This window comes from Scyliorhinus torazame, chromosome 2, assembly GCF_047496885.1.
Source record: "Scyliorhinus torazame isolate Kashiwa2021f chromosome 2, sScyTor2.1, whole genome shotgun sequence".
Lineage (NCBI taxonomy): Eukaryota > Metazoa > Chordata > Chondrichthyes > Carcharhiniformes > Scyliorhinidae > Scyliorhinus > Scyliorhinus torazame.
The window spans coordinates 360,725,136-360,746,652 of NC_092708.1; the positions used below are offsets into that span (position 1 = coordinate 360,725,136).

Consider the following 21,517-nt stretch of genomic DNA (forward strand, 5'->3'; position numbering starts at 1 on the left):
CATCCGTTGAAGACCATGCTTGGCTTGCACTTTAGTGCCATTTTGTAAGTATGGACCCTCCAAATGATCCATTACCTTTCGTGCAAGATTTCAGTTATATATATTGCTCCCCCAAAAGACTTTGTATTTGAACACACACTTAACATAATATTTCCAGCACGGATAGAACATAAGGCCCAACAGGTCACTGCCAGGCTTTAAGCACCACATGAGCCTCCTCCAACTTAACTTTCTCTCACCCTATCACCATAAACCTCACTTACTTTCTTCCTCAAGTGCTCAGATAGCTTCCCCTTAAAGGAGCTTATTCGCCTCAACCATTCCATTTGGCAGCAAGCTCCACAATCTCTCTCGCTCCGAGTAAAGAAGGTTGTTCAACGAAACCAAGAAAACAACAATGTGAAATTCTAGATTTTGTATTCTCTGTGTGGCGAGTAACTCACCTTCTGACTCCCTAAAATCTGTCCATCACCTACAAGGCATAAGTCAGGAGTGTGATGGAATACTCCCCACTTGCCTGGATGAATGCAACTCAAACAACACTGAAGAAGCTCAACACCATCCAGGATAAAGTAGCCCACTTGATTGGTATCCCTTCCACAAACATTCACCTCTCCACCACCGATAAACGGTGGCAGCTGTGAGAACCATCTACAAGATGCACTGCACAAACTCACCAACGTTCCTTAGCCAGCACCTTCCAAACCCATGACCACTGCCATCTAGAAGGACAAGGGCAGATACCTGGGAACACCACCACCTGGAGGTTCCCCTCCAAGTCACTCACCACCCGGACTTGGAAATGTATCACTGTCGCTGGGTTAAAATCCTGGGACTCCCTCCCTAACAGCACTGTGGGTGCTACACCACATGGACTGCAGCAGTTCAAAAAGGCAGCTCACCACCAGCTTCTCAAGTGCAATTAAGGATGGGCAATAAATTCTGGCCTAGTCAGCATTTGTGTGTGGGAGGGGAGGATGGGGTAGTGGGAAGGGTGGGAGGTGGGAGTTAGAGTCTGATCTCCAAGCCTGAAGTTGTTTAGCTAGATTTTGAAGAGAAAGCTGCTCCTTCTTCTGGTGAGGTGGTGAAACAAATTCTAAGTGTGGGCTAGCCCCTCAGAGCCCCAGTATGGTTAGATAGCAGTGGTGAACCAAATCCGTCTTAAATTATGCTTAGAAATGTTTCCGTTAGATCGCGCCCACTGTTTCTGTGATTGGAAGAGGAGGATATTTTGATCGACTTCCAAAATGGGTAGCACAGTGGTTAGCACTGTTGCTTCACAGCGCCAGGATCACAGGTACGATTCCCAGCTTGGGTCACTGTCTGTGCAGAGTCTGCACGTTCTCCCCGTGTCTGCGTGGGTTTCCTCCGGGTGCTCCGGTTTCCTCCCACAAGTCCCGAAAGACGTGCGTGTTGATGAATTGGACATTCTGAATTCTCCCTCCATGTACCCGAACAGGCGCTGGAGTGTGCCGACTAGGGGATTTTCACAGTAACTTCATTGCAGTGTTAATGTAAGCCTACTTGTGACAATAAAGATTATTATTATTATGAAGGCATTTCATTTCAATGTATTTTCATTGTTAAATTGCGAGAACAAGTTGAAAGTCATTGAGCGCTGTGATGAAAATGAATAATCAGAAAACTGAATAAAGAAACTGGAAGACCGTGGGCGCGATTCTCAGGAAAGGTTCCTAAGTTTTGTAGGGAGTGGGATTTGCCACGAGCAACCTTGTGCTCAGCCCAGTGAGGCCGGCAACGCTATTCAATGTTAATTGGTTCACTTAACGAGGCCTCACAGGCTTCTCGCCGCAAATGAAGGCCCATCAGCTGATTCGTCGGGTCCGCTCTCGCCAGCCCCCCGCCAACAAGGTCGAGCTGCACTTAAGCTGCACTTGCTCAGCCAACCCCAGCCAGCTCGCAAAAATCATCATCATCATAGAATTGACAGTGCAGAAGGAGGCCATTCGGCCCATCGAGTCTGTACCAGCTCTTGGAAAGAGCACCCTACCGAAGGTCAACACCTCCACCCTATCCCCATAACCCAGTAACCCCACCCAACACTAAGGGCAATTTTGGACACCAAGGGCAATTTATCATGGCCAATCCACCTAACCTGCACATCTTTGGACTGTGGGAGGAAACCGGAGCACCCGGAGGAAACCCACGCACACACGGGGAGGATGTGCAGACTCCGCACAGACAGTGACCCAGCGGGGAATCGAACCTGGGACCCTGGAGCTGTGAAGCAATTGTGCTATCCACAATGCTACCGTGCTGCCGGTAATGGCGTCGAGGAGACCAGCCCCAAGATTCAGGGACGCTGACCAGGGGAGGCTGCTAGACGCTGTTGAGGCCAGGAAGGATATCCTGTTCCCCCAAGGGTCCAGGAGGGTCAGCCATAGGGCAGCCAGTGCTGCCTAGGACGAGGTGGCGGTATGAGTGTGACCAGGAGAACTGGCCTCCAGTGCAGGAAGAAGGTCAATGACCTACACCGGCAGCATGAGTGAGAGACAGCAACGCACCCTCCAAGCCTCCCCCCCCCCCCCCCCCACCCCGAGACCTCTTCTCCCCTCACTGGAGCGTCTACCCTCCTCCTCCTTCAACTCCCTAACACGTCCTCCACCCCTCCCCCCTTCAAAACCCCCAATCCCTCCTTCACACCCTCCCTCCCACCACTGTGAACCACGTTTGTGGCTAACGATGCCTCCTCTGTGTCTCCTCAGGAAAAGCTCTCCCACAATCGCCAGGAGAGGGCACAGGCTGGCGGTGGGGTGCCAGACATAAGGATCCTCACCACCTTCGAGGAGCGGGCCCTGGAGGTGGCCGGTGGGACTGAAGACAGAACGGTTACCAACGCGGAGGCTGGCAAACGCCGCAGAGGTGAGGAACCAACGGGCTTTGCCCGAAGGACCTGTCAAATGTGAGTTGTTATTGCCTTACGGACTGACCCATCCATCCCACTGACCACATGTCCATTCCCCCGCAGGTCCTTCAGCCTACAACGCCGGCCCATCCCGGCGGCCCCCTGTCTAGGCTCCCAGGGGAACACCTCGGAGGCGAGCTCCGAGGATGTCACCGCTATAGTCGCAGCATAGTTGCCATCCCCACCCTCCACCAGCGCATATACAAACACTTTGGTGGTAAATGCAGGCTTCTGGAGCACAATCTGGTGAGCACCACACAGCTGCTGATGCACATCAGGTGGAGGCAGGAACCCCCAGGCGAGACAGCAGTCAGAGGTCTGCTGGATCTCAGGACCCAGCTGGGTCCCAGCCTGATGCTGAGCCTGTGGAAGAGGTCATCCCGGAGCTGATGGAGACAATAGGGAGCGGCCAGCACATTCAGAGGGTGATATCAGCGACACTCCAGCAGATCCATAGCCGATCGGAGGAGTCCCAGAGGCTACAGGCGTAGGAAGTGTCACCTGCAATGCGTGGCACCGAGGCCAATACTGCCACCCCAGTGCATGACGTTGGCACAATTAGTGAAGTTGTGCAGTCCATGGCTGAGGGTCTCGGCAGAATGTCCGCCTCGCTCGGGGGTTGTTACCCAGTATCAGGCTGACCTTGATGAGGTTCCGCGGGACATGTCCCACTTTTCGATGGGCCTGGCGGGTGCGCTGTGGAGCTTGTCCAAGTCGCAGGTAGGCATTGGCAAGGCACTGCAGAGCATGTCCCAGTCAATGAGGAGCATCGCCGAGGGCAGCAACACCATGGTGCAGACCATGGGGAACCACCAGGGCTAGCAGAGCCAGATGATGCAGGGGCAGCTGGGGCTTGAACCAGCTGCCCCTCCACCCCAGGTGAACCACAGAACCCTATGGGCAACGAGCGGCAGGAGGGGCACTGGGTGCCAACCGGACCCACCAGCTCCCCCGAATTCCACCCCTCTGATGAGGCCGCGTCTCACAGTCAGCACACGGGACAAGGTGGCACGGCTGTACATGTGTTGCCGACAAGTGAGCCGGAGCCCTCTGGCCTCAGAGCCCCCAGAGGGCACGTGCCAGGGGCATCGAAGGCCACGCGACGAAGTAAGCAGCTGGCTGCCTCCACCTCAGATGTGCAAACTGGGGACACACCTAGACGTAGTGGTAGAGCTAGGAAGGCCAAGCACATCGAGGATCACTGAGGGCACCAGGGGAGGGGGTAGGGGGGTGTTGGGTTGATAGGGGTGAGTAGGTGGGTGGGGGGGGGGGGGGGGGGGGGGGGGGGGGAGGGGGACGGCACCTACTCACGGGAAGGTGGAGAATTGTCAAACACAACAAACACCTTTATGCACAACCAGTATTAATGCCTCCGTCACTTTCTTCTGCAATGGGGGCCGACCTCCAAACCCTTGGCCCATCTCTCCAGGCATCTCCCTCTCCGTGTGGCACTCCACCCACCCTCTGGCCGTGGACATGTCCCTGGAGCTGTGCCCCATCCCCTGGGTGTTCGGATGTTGGCTGCTGTGTGTGTGGTGTTGCCTCCTGCAGTGTTCAAGCACAGTGTCCAGGCATCAAGGTGTGATCCGGATGCTACACAATAGCCCCCACGTGTTACATGGCCTGCCCACCCACAGGAATCCACTTGGGTTGTGTAAAGTGCTCAGTTAACCACGATTGACAATTCTCTATTAGTGATAGCTTCAGCCGCACGGCCAGAGGCCTCGGCAGCCGGTGGGAGTTGTGGGTGGTCGGTGGGGCAGACAAGCAGGGACAAGGGTTGCCCCAGGAACGGGTACATACAATCCAGGGGTTGGCATGGCGTGCCGCGAGCGGTGTCCCCCCCCCCCCCCCCACCCCCGGTTGCCCCCCCCCCCCCAGCGCCTCTCCTCCACCTCCCATGGTGGTCCAGCCCCCGCCGAGCACAGGGGTAAAATGCCCAACGCTCCCAGGCTTTTTGCCTGTGAGCAAAGATGGCTACTCACCTCCTCGACTCCCCACAGAAGCCCTTCTGCCAGGTTCACGTTTTTAAAAAAAAGAGTACTAATCGGCACTAGCATGACTACTTGCTGGGGAGGCCGTTGGATATGGGGTGGCTCTCATTATTTGTATGGAAATGGGTTTTGAGTGGTGATAATTGGTTTCACCTACGGGAGCGGGCCGGTTGCATCACAAACTGTTTGCAGCCTGGCCTCTCCCGTTACGCACCGGCCTCGTTTCACTTGAGCGAGAGCATAACAAGGCCGAAGAATCATGCCCCGTGTCCTTGAAGCTGGTGAGAAGATTATAGCAAACTGAGCCCAAATTATGCACCTAATAATAATATTTATTGTCGTAAGTAGGCTTACACTAACATTGCAATGAAATTACTGTGAAAATCCCCTAGTCGCCACATTCCGGCACCTGTTCGGGTGCACTGTGGGAGAATTCAGAATGTCCAAATCATTAACAGCACGTCATTCAGGACTTGTGGGAGGAAACCGGAACACCCGGAGGAAACCCACACAGATACGAGAAGAACTTGCAGACCCGGCACAGACGGTGACCCAAGCCGGGAATCGAACCTGGGACCTTGGCGCTGTGAAGCAACAGTGCTAACCACTGTGCTACCGTGCCTACTAGCGAAAGGCTGCAAAATTGGATGGCCTTAAGAAAAGCATCCAGGTCTCCATATTTCCAAGAAGGTCACAGAGAAATTGGGCAATCCTCTTCATCCTGGAAATTCACAGTCTCCTTTATTAGACCAGGATAGTCGAGTGGGTCTGACTCTATCATGTGCTTATAAAGCTTTACCAACAATGCCAAAAAAAGCTGGTGGTGTGAGTCCAGAATTTTCAGACAAAAGAGCAAAGGATGTCATGGGCCAGGATAGCTTTGCCACACTCTACAAAATCTGCTAAAAGAACCCCTGTGGAAACACAAGCCTTCAATCGTAATCAGCTCATTTTAATACAGCAATAACTTCACACATCCACTACTGTGGTGGAGATTGTCCTCCTCAAGGCATATATTGCTTGAGGCTAATTGGGCATTCATGCCTTATCTAGTTATGCATTCGTATTCCAAACCAGTATGGAAGCAATTATATTATTCACACTCCTCAGCACGTTAAAGCACAGGATCATGTCTCCCTGCAGTTTTCTTAAGAGATGGAGTGATTCGAAAGCTAGCTGACTCAACCTAGTTACTTGGCGATCAGGTGCATTACATAAGGGCCATGTTTCAGAGACATGGACTGTTCATCTAATGGGTAACATTGCAGTCCTGCTAGATTCGTTTTCACAAGTAAAGGGAATAACTGTTCCCTCACTTTGAGCAGTAATGTTGAAGAGGTGTGGGCTGCAGTTAATAGATGAAACTTGTCACGTAGCTAATGCTATAGTTCTGCAGAGAAAAAATCACAGCTATCTGCATCTATCTTTGTGGTAAACCACTGTTGTACTTATATTAGAGGTTGTACGGTAGAACCGGCACTACAGGTTCGCCTGTGGCCCCTGCCTGCTGGCTCCGCCCAGGAGGCGGGGTATAAATATGCGTGTCCTCCAGCTCACAGCCATTTTGCCAGCTGCTGTGGGAGGCCACACATCTGATACCAATAAAGCCTCAGTTTGGATTCAACTTTCGTCTCTAAGTCAAATGGATCGTGCCTCAATTTATTGGTATCAGTTTCGAAGGATGGACCTCCATTTTAAACCCGATCGCCTGCAGCTGGATTCGCACTCAAGCGGCGCCAGAAATGACTTCCAGCACTGGCTAGCTTGCTTTGAAGCGTATATCAACCCGGCGCCGACCCCTGTTCCAGAGGCTCAGAAGATCCAGATCTTATACTCCAGGCTCAGCTCCAAAGTCTTCCCGCTGATCCAGCATGCGCCAAACTACGCCGAAGCCATGACTCGACTCAAGGACAATTACGAGCAGAAGACAAACACGCTCTTCGCCAGGCACGCGCTCGCAACTCGTTCTCAACTACCTGGTGAGTCCATAGAAGACTTCTGGAGGGCCCTAATCCCACTAGTCCTGGGCTGTGACTGCCAGGACGTTACAGCTAAGGAACACTCCGGCCTCCTTATGAGGGATGCCTCTGTGACCGGAATAGGGTCAGATATCATCCATCAGCGGCTCCTAGAAGGGGCCACGCGCAAGCTCGCAGAGACTAAAATGCTAGCGCTCTCCATGACGGTCGCCCTGCGCAACGTCCAGTCCTACGCCCCCAGCCGTGCGGCCCACCCCTCCTATGCTTCATGGACCTCACAGGCAGCCGCCCCAGCGGGGGCACTGCCCACCCAATACGCCTGCGCTACACGCCAGCCAGCAAACCCCGGTGGGCCCTGATGCTACTTTTGCGGCCAGCAAAAGCACCCCCGCCAACACTGCCTGGCCTGCGCTGCCCTTTGTAAAGCCTGCGGGAAGAAGGGCCACTTCGCCGTGGTGTGCCAGGCCCGCACAGTGGCTGCGATCACCCCCACCGCCCCCCCCCCCGTCACGGACAATGGGCGCCGCCATCTTGTCCTCCCCCCCAGACCATGTGCGATCAGTGGGCACCGCCATTTTCCCCTCCGCGCAACACGTGCGTTTCATGGGTGCCGCCATCTTGCTCCACCCCCGCAACGTGCGTTCCATGGGCGCCATTTTGTAAGCCCCAAGATCTCCGGGCGTCGCCATCTTCTTGTCTACCCCTCAGCACATGGGCACCACCAGCGTTCCAAGATCTGAACTCAACAGCCGCCCCATTACCCGACGACCAACTAAGGCTCGTCTCCATGTCACTCGACCAGTCTCGCCCGCATAACCTGACCAACGCATTCCACCGGTGTGAAAGCCGACGGCCATGTGACCTCTTGCCTGCTGGACTCCGGGAGCACCGAGAGCTTTATACACCCGGATACGGTAAGGTGCTGCTTCCTCACAATACACCCCGCCAATCAAAAAATCTCCCTGGCCTCCGGATCCCATTGCGTGGCGATCCGGGGTACTGTACGGTCACGCTTACGGTCCAGGGCGTAGAATTCCACGGCTTCCGCCTCTACGTTCTCCCTAACCTCTGTGCTGCACTTATCCGCGGCCTGGATTTCCAGTGCAACCTCTAGAGCTTAATCCTTAAATTCGGCGGACCCTTACCACCCCTTACTGTTGGCGGTCTCCCGACCCTAAAGGTCGACCCACCTTCCCTCTTTGCTAATCTAACTTCAAATTGCAAACCCGTCGCCACCAGGAGCAGACGGTATAGCACCCAGGATAAGACCTTCATCAGGTCCGAAGTCCAGTGGTTGCTTCGGGAAGGCATCATCGAGGCCAGCAACAGCCCCTGGAGAGCTCAAGTGGTAGTGGTTAAATCTGGGGAGAAACACCAAATGGTCGTGTACTACAGCCAGACCACCACCAGGTACACGCAGCTCGACGCGTACCCCCTCCTACGCATATCTGACATGGTTAACCAGATAGCACAGTACCGGGTCTTCTCAACGGTGGACCTGAAATCCGCCTCCCACCAGCTCCCCATCCGTAAATCGGACCGTCCATACACCGCCTTCGAGGCAGACAGCCGTCTATATCACTTCCTTAGGGTCCCCTTCGGCGTCACTAACGGGGTCTCGGTCTTCCAAAGGGAGATGGACCGAATCGTCAACCGGTACGGTTTGCGGGCCACGTTTCCGTACCTAGACAATGTCACCATCTGCGGCCATGATCAGCAGGACCACAACGCCAACCTTGCTAAATTTCTCCGCACCGCTACTCTCCTAAACCTCACTTACAACAAGGAGTAGTGTGTATTCAGCACGAACCGCTGAGCCATCCTCGGCTATGTGGTCCAGAACGGAGTTCTGGGGCCCAATCCCGACTGCATGCGCCCCCTCATGGAGTTCCCCCTCCCCCACTGCCCCAAGGCCCTCAAACGCTGCCTGGGGTTCTTTTCATATTACGCGCAGTGGGTCCCAAACTATGCAGACAAGGCCCGCCCACTCATACAGTCCACTCAGTTTCCCCTGACGGCCGAGGCCCAACAGTCCTTCGCCCAGATCAGAGCTGATATTGCCAAAGCCACAATGCACGCTGTAGATGAAACACTGCCCTTCCAAGTAGAAAGCGATGCATCAGACGTCACCCTTGCCGCCACCCTCAATCAGGCAGGCAGGCAGGGGCATTCTTTTCCCGCACTCTTCATGCCTCTGAAATTCGGCACTCATCCGTCGAAAAAGAGGCCCAAGCTATCGTTGAAGCTGTGCGGCATTGGAGGAATTACCTGGCCTGCAGGAGATTCACTCTCCTCACTGACCAACGGTCGGTAGCCTTTATGTTCAACAACACACAGCGGGGCAAGATCAAAAATGATAAAATCTTGCGGTGGAGAATCGAGCTCTCCACCGAAAGTTACGAGATTAAGTATCGCCCGGCAAACTCAATGACCCCCCAGACGCCCTATCCCGAGGTACATTTGCCAGCGCACAGGTAGACCGACTCCGGGCCCTGCACGACAACCTTTGTCACCCAGGGGTCACACGGTTGTACCACTTCATTAAGGCACAAAATTTGCCCGACTCCGTCGAGGAAGTAAGGACAATCACCAGGGACTGCCAGGTCTGTGCGGAGTGCAAGCCGCACTTCTACCAGCCGGACCGCACGCATCTGGTGAAGGCCCCCCGCCCCTTTGAACGCCTCAGCATGGATTTCAAAGGCCCCCTCCACTCCACCGATCGTGACACATATTTCCTCAGTGTGATCGATGAATACTCCCGGTTCCCCTTCGCCATCCCTTGCCCCGACATGACGTCTGCCAACGTCATTAAAGCCCTCAATTCAATCTTCACTCTGTTCGGTTTCCCCGCCTACATCCACAGTGACAGGGGATCCTCATTCATGAGTGATAAGCTACGTCAGTTCCTGCTAAGCAGGGGTATCGCCTCCAGCAGAACGACCAGCTACAACTCCCGGGGAAACAAACAGGTAGAAAGGGAGAATGGGACGGTATGGAGGGCCGTCCAGCTGGCCCTACAGTCCAGAAATCTCCCGGCTGCCCGCTGGCAAGAGGTCCTCCCTGATGCACTACATTCCATTCGCTCGTTACTCTGCACTGCCACTAACAATACACCACATGAACGTCTTTTTGCCTTCCCCAGGAAGTCCACATCCGGGGTGGGGTCGCTCCCGACTTGGCTCACAAGGCGGACCCGTTGGTGGAGAGGGTAAACTTGCTCCACGCAAACCCCCAGTACGCCTACGTGGCGTTCCCCGACGGCCGCCAGGATACTGTCGCCCTCAGGGACCTGGCACCAGCAGGTTCCGCCCCCACACCACCCCCGTCGCCCCCGACGCCACCCTCCCTTCCCCGTCACTCGCAACACTACCCCCCCCCCCCCCCAGGACCGTCCATCCTCCCCCTGCCCACGCCCGTCGACGAAGAGGATTTGGGCATGCTCCCGGAGTCACCCTCGAGGTCAGCACCAACATCGCCGTCACCGACTGAACCTCTGACCAGTCCACCGGATGCCAAGAGACATTTGTTTTGCTCTGTAAATATTAAAATCATGATTCTATATAGTTATCCACCACTCCCGCCGGACTCAATTTTAACAGGGGGTGAATGTGGTAAACCACTGTTGTACTTATATTAGAGGTTGTACGGTAGAACCTGCACTACAGGTTCACCTGTGGACCCTGCCTGCTGGCTCCGCCCAGGAGGCGGTGTATAAATATGCGTGTCCTCCAGCTCGCAGCCATTTTGCCAGCTGCTGTGGGAGGCCACACATCTGATACCAATAAAGCCTCAGTTTGGATTCAACTTTCGTCTCTAAGTCAAATTGATCGTGCCTCAATCTTCATGCTATGCCAAATGTGAGGAGCATGTGCTTTATTAATAGATTTGCAGCTTTTTCCTATATCTGCTTTGTGTCAGTGCTATTAAGAAAGTAAACTATTGGTTGCTCTTTGACATGGAGTGCAGGTGGACGTTTTTTGATAAAAAGTTAAGTATGATGAATCACCATTACTGATCCTTCAGAATCTCTAAATTAAAAGTGGTGTCGTTAAATGGGCCTGAACTTTAACCAAACATAATTATCACGAATAACCAGTGCACAACATTATGCTCCATGTTATAATTGGAGTGAATTATGCACAGTTCTCAGCCAATTGCTCAGGCGTAATGTGAAAACTCAACTGTTCAGAATACACATCAGCAATTTGGGAACATGACAAGCCGCAATTTGTGAACATTAAGATGAATGTTCAGAAAATCACACGCAGTGTGCCCCAATCATGCCACGTATTATGCTGCCAAAGTCCTCTATCAGCAGTACAAATCTGGAAAATTACTTCTTCACTTCCACGTTCGATTTGTGATTTGTGCAATACATTCCGACAATTAATGTGGCTCTTATTAAGTGAAAACCTGGTGCAATCACCAATTGGAGGCACAGTCACACAGTGGTTAGCACTGTTGCTTTGCAGCGCCAGGGTCCCAGGTTCGATTCCCGCTTGGGTCACTGTCTGTGTGGAGCCTGCACGTTCTCCCCGTATCTGCGTGGGATTCCTCCGGGTGCTCCGGTTTCCTCCCACAAGTCCCGAAAGACGTGTTTGTTAGGTGAATTGCGCATTCTAAATTCTCACTCTGTGTACCCGAACAGGCGCCGGAGTGTCGCGACTAAGGGGTTTTCACAGTAACTTCACTGCATTGTGTTAATGTGAGCAGAGTTAAACCCACTTACGTCTGCTCTGAGTACAGCTTTTAGATTCTGAAAATGCTTATAAGAACATTTTCAAAGCAGTTTTTAAATCATCAGCCTCACGATGATTGGCACAGCTAACTAAAAACAATTAGAGAAATCCATCTATCTTTCTTTTTTCCAATTTTGTTCCTTTTCCTCTTCTCCTGAAGGAAGTGTTGAATCGTTACTAGGGGCTTTTCACAGTAACTTCATTTGAAGCCTATTTGTGACAATAAGCGATTTTCATTTCATTTCATTTCAAATAGCCTCTGTGAACCTTAACAGGCTCCTTCACAATGGAGAATGTCACAGCGAGTGTCAATTCTGCCTTCACTTGATGCTCAGAAACACAGACTTCCTCTATTTCCCAAGCTTTGAATCCCATTTCTATCCTTCCCCCTGGTGTAATGTTCATCTCATCTCTCAAATCATAGAGGCGCAAATGCAAATGGGTCTCGCTCACTACTAGCTTGGTCTTCAATTGCCAGAACCGGCCTGGCCATGTTAAGCATTGCCACGCATTGCATTCCTCAGCACAACATCTTACTAATACAGAATGATTCTCATAGATAACATTATGTCCAAATTTCTCATTTCCACAATCAGCCATCTCCTTAATTCACTGACGCTTAATTCACATTCACCTCCAATGTCTAAATTCAAAAATCTCAGGAATTTCTTAATATCGGAGATTAAGTCAATCTATGCCAGCACCCCCATTACATCACCTTCTTCCTGATTTGCCAACCTATTCCCCTGTCTTCCAGTTGGTCTGATCTTAATCCAATTTCAAAATTTACCTCAGCAGCTTTTCCTCATTACCGCCCCTCTATTGAGCACATCCAGCTCCTCCCTGATGCTCACCTCCTCCTCTCTTGGCTTCCTTCACACTGAACCTCAGCGTGGATTACAATAGATAGTTGCTTGATGGCTAGTCCAACACAATGGGCTGAAGGGTCTCTTTTTGTGCTCTATGACTCTTCGAATTATTTTCAATCTCTTCCTTCAGCATTGTACGCAGTTCACCACACCATCCTCCTTCAATGTTCTTTGTCCTCCATTTTCAGTTGGTCTGCCAATCCTCTGGTTCCAGAATTCCTGTCAACCCAAATTCATCTCCAGAAATGCCGTCCCCCCTCTCTCTCCCATGCTCTCACTTGCAGAGATCCCTAAAGATCCACCCCCTGCCCCACTTCTTCCTTATGCGCATGTTCCCCTTTGGCAATATAATCTGCAGCCGTGTGGTCAGCTTTAATATGTATATACACCGTCGACACTCAAGTTATATCTCTCCTTCAATTCGGTTTGTATCCAGCCTCATAACCTAAGGTGGATTTCAGGATTCTGAGCTTACTTAGAAATATTTGATTCCTACCAATCTTGTGCTACTTCACAAATACCCCGCCATTCTCTCCCATCAGCCAGAGTCCCATCAAGCTCAATTCTGACTTACCTCAATGCCCTGTAATTCGCATCAGCTCCAGGGTACTCATTTGTTTTCCAGCCTTCATTAACTTTATCAGTACCTTTGTCACACTGATCTTAAAAGCTTCCATGCTCTTTAACCTATAATTACAATAGTGCAAAGTATTTGTGGTTTCGCTTCAACAGGAAAATAAGTTTGGAAAATATCTGTTGCGTTTTTTGACAGTCATGAGGTACACTTCCGTGGTAGTCACCACTGTTTGTATAATACGTATATGAGAGGTAATACGTAAGGCTACAGGTACGGGGGTAGATCCCTGCCTGCTGGCTCCGCCCAGTAGGCGGAGTATAAATGTGTGTGCTCACCGAGCTGCAGCCATTTTGGCAGCAGCTGCAGGAGGCAACACATCTCTGCTTAATAAAGCCTCAATTAATCTCTACTCTTGTCTTGTCGTAATTGATAGTGCATCAACTTCCCACTGACCTCCTCCTGTTCCTACCTTCTATGTTTCTATTTATGGGGAGAAAGCAGGATTAGGCTATTGAATTGGACAATCAGCCATGATCGCAACAAATGGTGGAGCAGGCTCAAAGGGCTGAATGGCCTCTCCCTGCTCCTACCTTCTGTATTTCTACTGACCATTTTAGATTTGCCACCCATTGTAGAAACTACCCAATTATTCTTTACACGAGAAGCAAGTTTCCTTTGCATGTGGCTTCCCAGCTGGGAGACTGGAATTGCGGAATCAGGTCTTATGGTGTAAAAGTTATAAGCAGTTGAAAAGTGTCCAATTCATGATCTCCTAACAAACAGCACCAGCTTAATAGTGCACGTTATATAACTCAGTTAATTTGAATCCAAATAGTGACAAGCCGTTAAACATCTGTCTATAAATAGATGACATTGCAAGGTAGTATTGCTTGAAAAACAAATGATTAACTGTGAGTATCTCATTTCTTTCCAACAGTAACTAATATTCTAATCCAAAGGGGCTTTGGAATAAAGTGGAGACCTTATGTACTTTCAGTCATTATCACAGAAGGAAGGAACATATGAAAACGATGTGTCATTTTCTGAAGACATCTGAAATTTAGTTTCAGGCTTGCCTGCAGTTTGCATCACATGAATAACAAGAGACACATTCTTCGACATTAAAGTGTGACCACTAAAATATTTTTAATGTCAGCCTAATGTAAGTACCCACCGAGACGTTGTAATTAAAAGTGACTGACAGGCGGTGACTTTCCACGCATTCTCTTTTTATACTGCTTCGCTCGACTTCACTCTGCAGCCGTAGGGATCGATTTTAACTTGTTTCACCTATGTTAGAAAGGCAATAACAGACTCATGGTAGCACGGTAGCACAAGTGGATAGGACTGTGGCTTCATAGCGCCAGGGTCCCAGGTTCGATTCCCCGCTGGGTCACTATCTGTGTGGAGTCTGCACGTTCTCCCTGTGTCTGCGTGGGTTTCCTCCGGGTGCTCCGGTTTCCTCCCACAGCCCAAAGACGTGCAGGTTAGGTGGATTGGCCATGAGAAATTGCCCTTAGTGACCACAAAGGTTAGGAGGGGCTTATTGGGTTACGGGGATAGGGTGGAAATGAGGGCTTAAGTGGGTCGGTGCAGACTCGATGGGCCGAATGGCCTCCTTCTGCACTGTATGTTCTATGTTCAAAGCCGGGGTTGGTAGCCTGATTGCAGCTGCTAACCTTAACAACACTGTGGGCACTATTTGAAAGGGGCCTATCGCTAGGTGGTCAATGCACCTGCCTGTTTCAGATCAGGGGCTTCATTCTCCGACGCCCCGCCGGGTCGGAGAATGGCCGTTGGCCGCCGTGAATCCCGCCCCGCCGAAGTCTCCGGTACTGGAGATTGGGCGGGGGCGGAATCTAGCCGCGCCGGTTGGCGGGACCCCCCGCTCAATTCTCCGGCCCGGATGGGCCGAAGTCCCGCCCAGAAATTGCCTGTCCCGCCGGCGTAAACCAAAGCTGGTATTTACCGGCGGGACCAGGCGGCGTGGGCGGGCTCCAGGGTCCTGTGGGGGGCGCGGGGCGATCTGACCCCGGGGGGTGCCCCCACGGTGGCCTGGCCCGCGATCGGGGCCCACCGATCCGCGGGCGGCCCTGTGCCATGGGGGCACTCTTTCCCTTCCGCCTCTGCCACGGCCTCCACCATGGCGGAGTCGGAAGAGACTCTCCCCACTGCGCATGCGCGGGAAACTGTCAGCGGCCGCTGACGCTCCCGCGCATGCGCCGCATTTCCGCGCCAGCTGGCGGGGCAACAAACGCCATTTCCGCCAGCTGGCGGGGCAACAAACGCCATTTCCGCCAGCTGGCGGGGCGGAAATCCCTCCGGCGCCGGCCTAGCCCCTCAATGTTGGGGCTCGGCCCCCAAAGATGCGGAGCGTTCCGCACCTTTGGGCCGGCGCGATGCCCGTCTGATTGGCGCCGTTTTTGGAGCCAGTCGGCGGACATCGCGCCGTTGGGGGAGAATTTTGCCCCAGGTTCCTAGGATCCTCTGATTCTTATTTCATATTGAAAATGGTCAGCGAGACATTGGGGGAGATGATGGTGCAGCGGTAATGTCAGGCTAATGCCCTGGGGATCATGGGTTCAAATCTCACCAGAGCAGCTGGTGGAATTTAAATTCGATATAATAAATCTGGAATGTAGGGGGCGATTCTCCAATATGGAACCCAAGTGTTCGCAGCGTCGTGAACGCCGTCTTGTTTCCCGACGGCGCGAACCGGGCCCGGGTACGACTGATTCTGGGGCCAGCATGGCGCTGGAGCGGTTCACGCCGCTCCAGCCTCCTTTCGTGGCGCCAAATGGGCGCCGAGCCAACCTGCGCATGCGCAGGGGACTTCTCAACATGGAGTCGATGTTCAGGGGCCGGCCGCGCCAGAAAGTAGGCCCGGGAGGGGGTAGAGGCTGGCCCGCCAATCGGTGTGCCCCAATCGCGGGCCAGACCGCTTCGGAGCCCCCCCCCCCCCCCCCGGTGAAGGAGCCCCCCTCCCCACCCCACAGGCTGCCCCCCCACCCTTTTGCGCAGAGTTCCTGCCGGCAGCGACCAGGGGTGACGGAGCCGGCGGGACTCTGTCGTATCGGCGTGGCCGCTCGGCCCATCCGGGCCAGAGAAACGGCAGCCCCGCCGATTCCAGCGGCCCGCGGCCGGCACCGCACCAGCGCAAATGGCGCCGATTCTCCGCACCTCGGAGAATCGCGCGCCGGCTTCGGGACGTCGTGGTGCGGTTGAGGCGATTCTCCAGCCCGGCACGGGGCTCAGAGAATCGCCACCGTAGAGTTTGGCCCAGTAATGGTGGCCATGGCAACTGTCATTAATTGCTGTAAAAACCCCACCAGGTTCACTAAATCCGCCATCCTTATGTGGTCTGGCATCCACGTGACTCCAGGTCCACAGTAAAGTGGTTGACTCTTATCTACCATCTGAAATGGCCTTGCCACTCAGTTCAAGGGAAATGAGGGACCTTGTTAACCTTGCCACTGATGCAAACATCCTGAGATAGAATAATGAACAAAAAAAAATCTGCCGTGCACACTCTGACCATTCCCAGGAGAGATAGAGGAAAAGGAGCCCATGAAAGTAAGTTTGATTATTCGTTTGGGGCTTTGTGGGACTAGGAGAAGCAGGAATGTTTCTTTCTCCAGTCCCCACAAAAATAATCTGGGCTAATGGGGCAGCACAGTGCTTAGCACTGCTGTCTCACAGCTCCAGGGACACAGGTTCAATTCCGACCTTAGGTCACTGTCTGTGTGGAGTTTGCACTTTCGCCCTGTGTGTGCGTGGGTTTCCTCCGGATGCTCCAGATTACTCCCACAGCCCAAAGATGTTCAGGTTAGGTGGATTGGCCATGATAAAATTGCCTTAATGCCTTAGTGCCTTGTGATGTACAGGTTAAGTGGGGTAATTGGGATAGAGCGGAGGAGTGGGCCCGGGTAGGGTGCTCTTTCGGAGGGTCGGTGCAGACTCAATGGGCCGAATGGCCTCCTTCTGATCTGTTGTGATTCTGATTCTGCACTGCTGCCCAGGATCCCTTGTCCATTATCATGGCACCCCAATCACCAAACACCAAACCTGCCTCCCCCACTCCCTGCCCCCTGACCCACCCCCCCCTCTGTTTCTATCACCACAATGGTAAGACTCAGACCTTCAACGTGAATCCCCTTAAGACGTGGATCAGTTAGATCTCAGTGTCTTTCACCCACGAGTTCCTTTAATCTCATAGAAATTAAGAATGGTAAACCTACTGTGGGTGGGATTGCCCAGCCCTCTCCACTGGCACAATCTTCTGGTCCCGTCGAAGATGCCCCCCCCCCCCCCCCCCCCCCCCCCCACTACACACACACACGGTGTGTTCCCTGGTGGCAGGATGGGCGAGACACACTGTAGACATCAGCGGGCCAGAAGATCCCACTGAGGAGTGTTCGGGGCTTACGATTAACACAGGATTAGATTAGTAGCCAGTTAGACTCATTAAGATCTTTTTAACCACCTAATAGGGGGCAACTAAAAAATCTCTGTCCACCTCCTGTTTCCCAACCCGATAGGAGGGGGGGGCACTTAAACTGCCAGGAAGTAGGCACCCAGTGGCCTAGTGTTCCAGGGTGCATGCAGGCCAAAGGCCACCCAGTAGAGGGACTCTCCACACCAACCCTACCCTCCTAGCCTAGTGCATCTGTTTTTTACGTACAGCTTTCAAAGGCTAATGAGAGGGCACATTCATGTTGATGCACCCTCTCAGCTACTTAACCTGTGCTGAAACGTTCTTTCCTCCCACGTTAGGAGGCCTCTTATTGGTACTCTAGCTTTAAGAATGTGCCTGCCTTAATTGGATAGTGAGCCATGCCAATTAAGGGGGCAACTTCATGACAATCCCAAAGAGTGGCGACCCCTCCCCCCTCCGGACCCCCGAGGGATGATTCAGGGCCCAGACACAGTACCCTCATGTCTTTCACACCTTGGAGGGAGAATCCAACATCCTGTTTTCCTGTTAAAGCTAAGCTCATCTGAATAATTTCAATAAATTGTTGAGTTATGGGTGGCACGGTGGTGCAGTGGTTAGCACTGCTGCCTACGGCGCTTAGGACCCAGGCTCAATCCCGGCCCCGGGTCACTGTCCGTGTGGAGTTTGCACATTCTCCCCGTGCCTGCGTGGGTTTCCCCCTCACAAAGGTGGGCAGGTTAGGTGCATTGGCCACGCTAAATTGCCCCTTCATTGGAAAAAAATAATTGGGTACTCTAAATTATCAAAAAATAAATAAATTGTAGAGTTGTAATTAGGCCCATTTAGGAACTAGCTCCAGAACAAGTGTTTTCTAATCACCAACCCCTATTTTTCTTCTGTAAAATTTTTTACTTTTACCGAGGAACTTAGAAGAGCTCAGGAGACCCAAGAAGATTTATTTATTTATTTTTGTGTATTTATTGGGTTTTATGATATACATAACAAACAGGTCCTGGAACAGCCGAATGAATGGCTCCCACGTTCTGTGGAAGCCCTCCTCCGCCCACGGCTGGCAAATTTGATTTACTCCATTTGTAAAAATTCCGACAGGTCGGACAGCCGCCTGCAGCTTTAGGCGGCGGTGCCAACCGCTAGCTGAGCAGGATTCTCCGGCGGGCAATCAGGGAGGCAAAGGCAAGGGCGTCGGCCCTCCTCCCCATGAAGGGATCTGGCTGTTCTGATACCCCAAAGACTGCCACTCTCGGGCATGGCTCCACCCTCAACCCCACCACTTTGGACAGTGCCTCGAAGATGGCTGTCTAGTACCCAGCAAGTCTGGGGCAAGACCAGAACATGTGGGCATGTTGGTCGGGTCTCCTTGGCACCGTTCACATATATCCTCCATCTCCGGGAAGAACCTGGTCATTCAGGTTCTGGTCAAGGGGCTCTATGTACCCTTGGTTGAGCCTTGCGCATGTGCAGGTGGTGTTTACCCTGTGCAGTGCTTTGCTCCAGAATCTCCACCCTGTTTGTAACACCAGGCCTTCCTCCCATTTTTCATTTGTCTCGTCCAGTTGGGTGTCGGTCGCCCGTACGTGTCGCTACAGTTCCCTTTGCCTAAAATGTTTGCGTCCAGCAATTCCTCTAGTAGTGACTGTCGTGGTGGTTGCGGCTACGTCCTTGTTTCTTTTCGCAGAAAGTTTTTAAGCTGTAGGTACCTACATTTTTTTCAAAGAAAGGGGGATGTGACATTATGTCTAGAATATGTAATATCATAATTGACCACAAGATGGAGCTTGCTTGAGGGCCTTTACCTTATCCTCTACCGATGTGAACCTTTTTAATCCACTCGGTAGCTAAAGTAGGTCACTTCATTTGCTTGAGAAACACATTTTCCCTGTTCAGCTGTACCCCAGTTCTCGAGAATCTCCACAAGTCTCCTCCTAAGTTTGCCAGGTGTCGGTCGAGAGATCAGGGTACCAATTCTCAACACCCTACCACAGCCTCTGGACACCTCCCGCCAACACACCAATTTACTCATTAGGGACTTCTCGAGGTCTGGCACCTCCTCGCATAAGGGTAGGGCACCTCTGGGCCTAGTCCCTGGCATGGACAAGATGCCACGCTAACAGTGCCCCTGCTAGCCTACCCAGGTGGCACTTCCAGCGTGCCAGGCTGGCAATGCCAAGTTGCCTGGGTAGCATTGGGGTGCTAGGGTACCACCCTGTCCAGAGCCCAACCACTCGGGGGCCCCTGATTGCCATGGAGACCACCCAAGAGCCATCAGGTCTGGTCCACGATTACGGAAACCAATGCCAAACGGCACCACAGGGAGGTCTCCTAGGTGAGGCCGTTTAATCCCACCCTTTGGATAACCCCAGCCTAGGCATATACAAGTGAGGTGAACTAGTCACTTGAATATGCAAACCTGGATCATACACAGTGAGGGCCAGATTCAGATCGTGACGTCCCGCGAGATCTCGTTAGATCTCGCAAAGCATAACGGGCATCCTAAATCTCCCGAGAGACCTCCTGCAAGATTTACCAGCCTCACCGCGTCACCGCGGGGTATCAATCTAGCTTGGAAACCTGATTGACCATTAACTTATATTCTCCACAGTGGCGGAGCAATTTGTCTAGCTTAAGGAGGGGGACAACAGGCACGGCTCACTCTGCACTGCCAACCTGGAAGGAGCAAGGGTGCCTGGGTACCAGGGTGGCACTGCGAAGGCTCAGGGGCCGAGGGGGGCCATCCCAATGAAAGGAGGATGCAGGAGGGGTATGAAGGGTGGGGGGTGCAGGGCAGATAGGTAGGGGAGGTTGGGGGGTGACGGGTGGGAGTCCTGGAAGGGGGAGGCTCACTTGCGGGGGGTGTAGGGTCGTGCACCTGTGTGTAGGGGGGTGAAATTGTCCATGGGTGGGGAGTGTGCGGGACCCCCAATCTCACGTTGAGATCGGGGCACTCTTTCAAAATGGCCTGATCTCTGACTTCAGCTCCCCAGTGCTGAAACAAATTCTACGTATGGGCGAAACCAGAGAGAAATTCCCCAGGGCCCAAAAAAGTGACTAAGGTGTGATCGAACGGCCGCGCTGCACCCAGAAAGCAGCCCACCGCGGCACAGTGTGGCCATTGAAAGACGGGAGGCCCTCCCCCGGGATTTACCTGGCTTGCAACGCCTCGCGAGATTCAACACAATATCGCAAGACGTGATGCGAATTCCGCCCACAAGCGGGTTCGCTTTTTAGCAAATCTGCATATTAGATTGAGGCAGTAAGCCTCACTCTAATGTGCAGATTCCCGAGGTACCTGAGGCTTTGGGATTCATCCCCTTCACCTCAGAGACCTCAGGAGAGGGCCATTCAGCACTGGTCCCCAAATGGGGATGAGTCAGAACGGCAGGATTGCAGGCTCCCATCTGCATGCCCTTTGGGCAGGGTGATACCCTGGCACTGCCGGTGCCACCTAAGCACCCTGGTAGTGCTATCTTTGCACCCAGGCAGTGCTGGCCTGGCAGCCACCTGGGTGCCAAGCTGGCATTTTTTGTGCACGCACGATTGGGCCATGGTTGCCCGGCATGGGTGTTTGGGGGGGGGGGGGGTGCTCGGGGACCCTCCTATACTGCATTCGGACTACAGTGGGGGAGGAGGTTGGGGATAGTTTTGGAGACATTGGAGATCAGAACGGCCACGATCTCTCGCTACAATGGAGAGTTCCGGTGAGTAGAGCTCCAAATTCTACAAAACGGGGCTATGATTGGCCTCGGCTGCAAGTTCCCTGTTCAGGCCCCTTGTACACCACGAGCCTTGTTGAATAGCCATGTGTTTCTCTGCACTGCGAGCGCCGGGAAACACGCGGCTAAACGTGCTCACTAGGGTACTTTGTTCCCTTTTGGGAGAATCGCGCCCTAAGTGTCATTGAATAGCGGTGGGTAGCTCGCCGGCAGCGCCGGTGGGAAATTCCCTGAAAAACCCGCCACAGATGAACTTCGGAGTTTTTC

The 21,517-nt window shown here is 52.8% G+C and overlaps 1 long non-coding RNA gene across 2 annotated transcripts in view; it reads right to left on the reverse strand.

The window, feature by feature from the left end:
* Positions 1-21,517, reverse strand: part of LOC140407914 (uncharacterized) — a 94,420-nt gene that overhangs the window by 62,565 nt on the left and 10,338 nt on the right. Inside the window, exons 1-2 of one of the 2 annotated variants that reach the window (XR_011939886.1) lie at positions 14,259-14,385; positions 13,082-13,194 (exon numbers count right to left, since the gene is read on the reverse strand). This is a non-coding gene — a long non-coding RNA (uncharacterized lncRNA). Of the gene's footprint in view, positions 1-13,081; positions 13,195-14,258; positions 14,386-21,517 lie in introns of those variants that run through there. The other variant, XR_011939887.1, reaches the window with a different exon arrangement.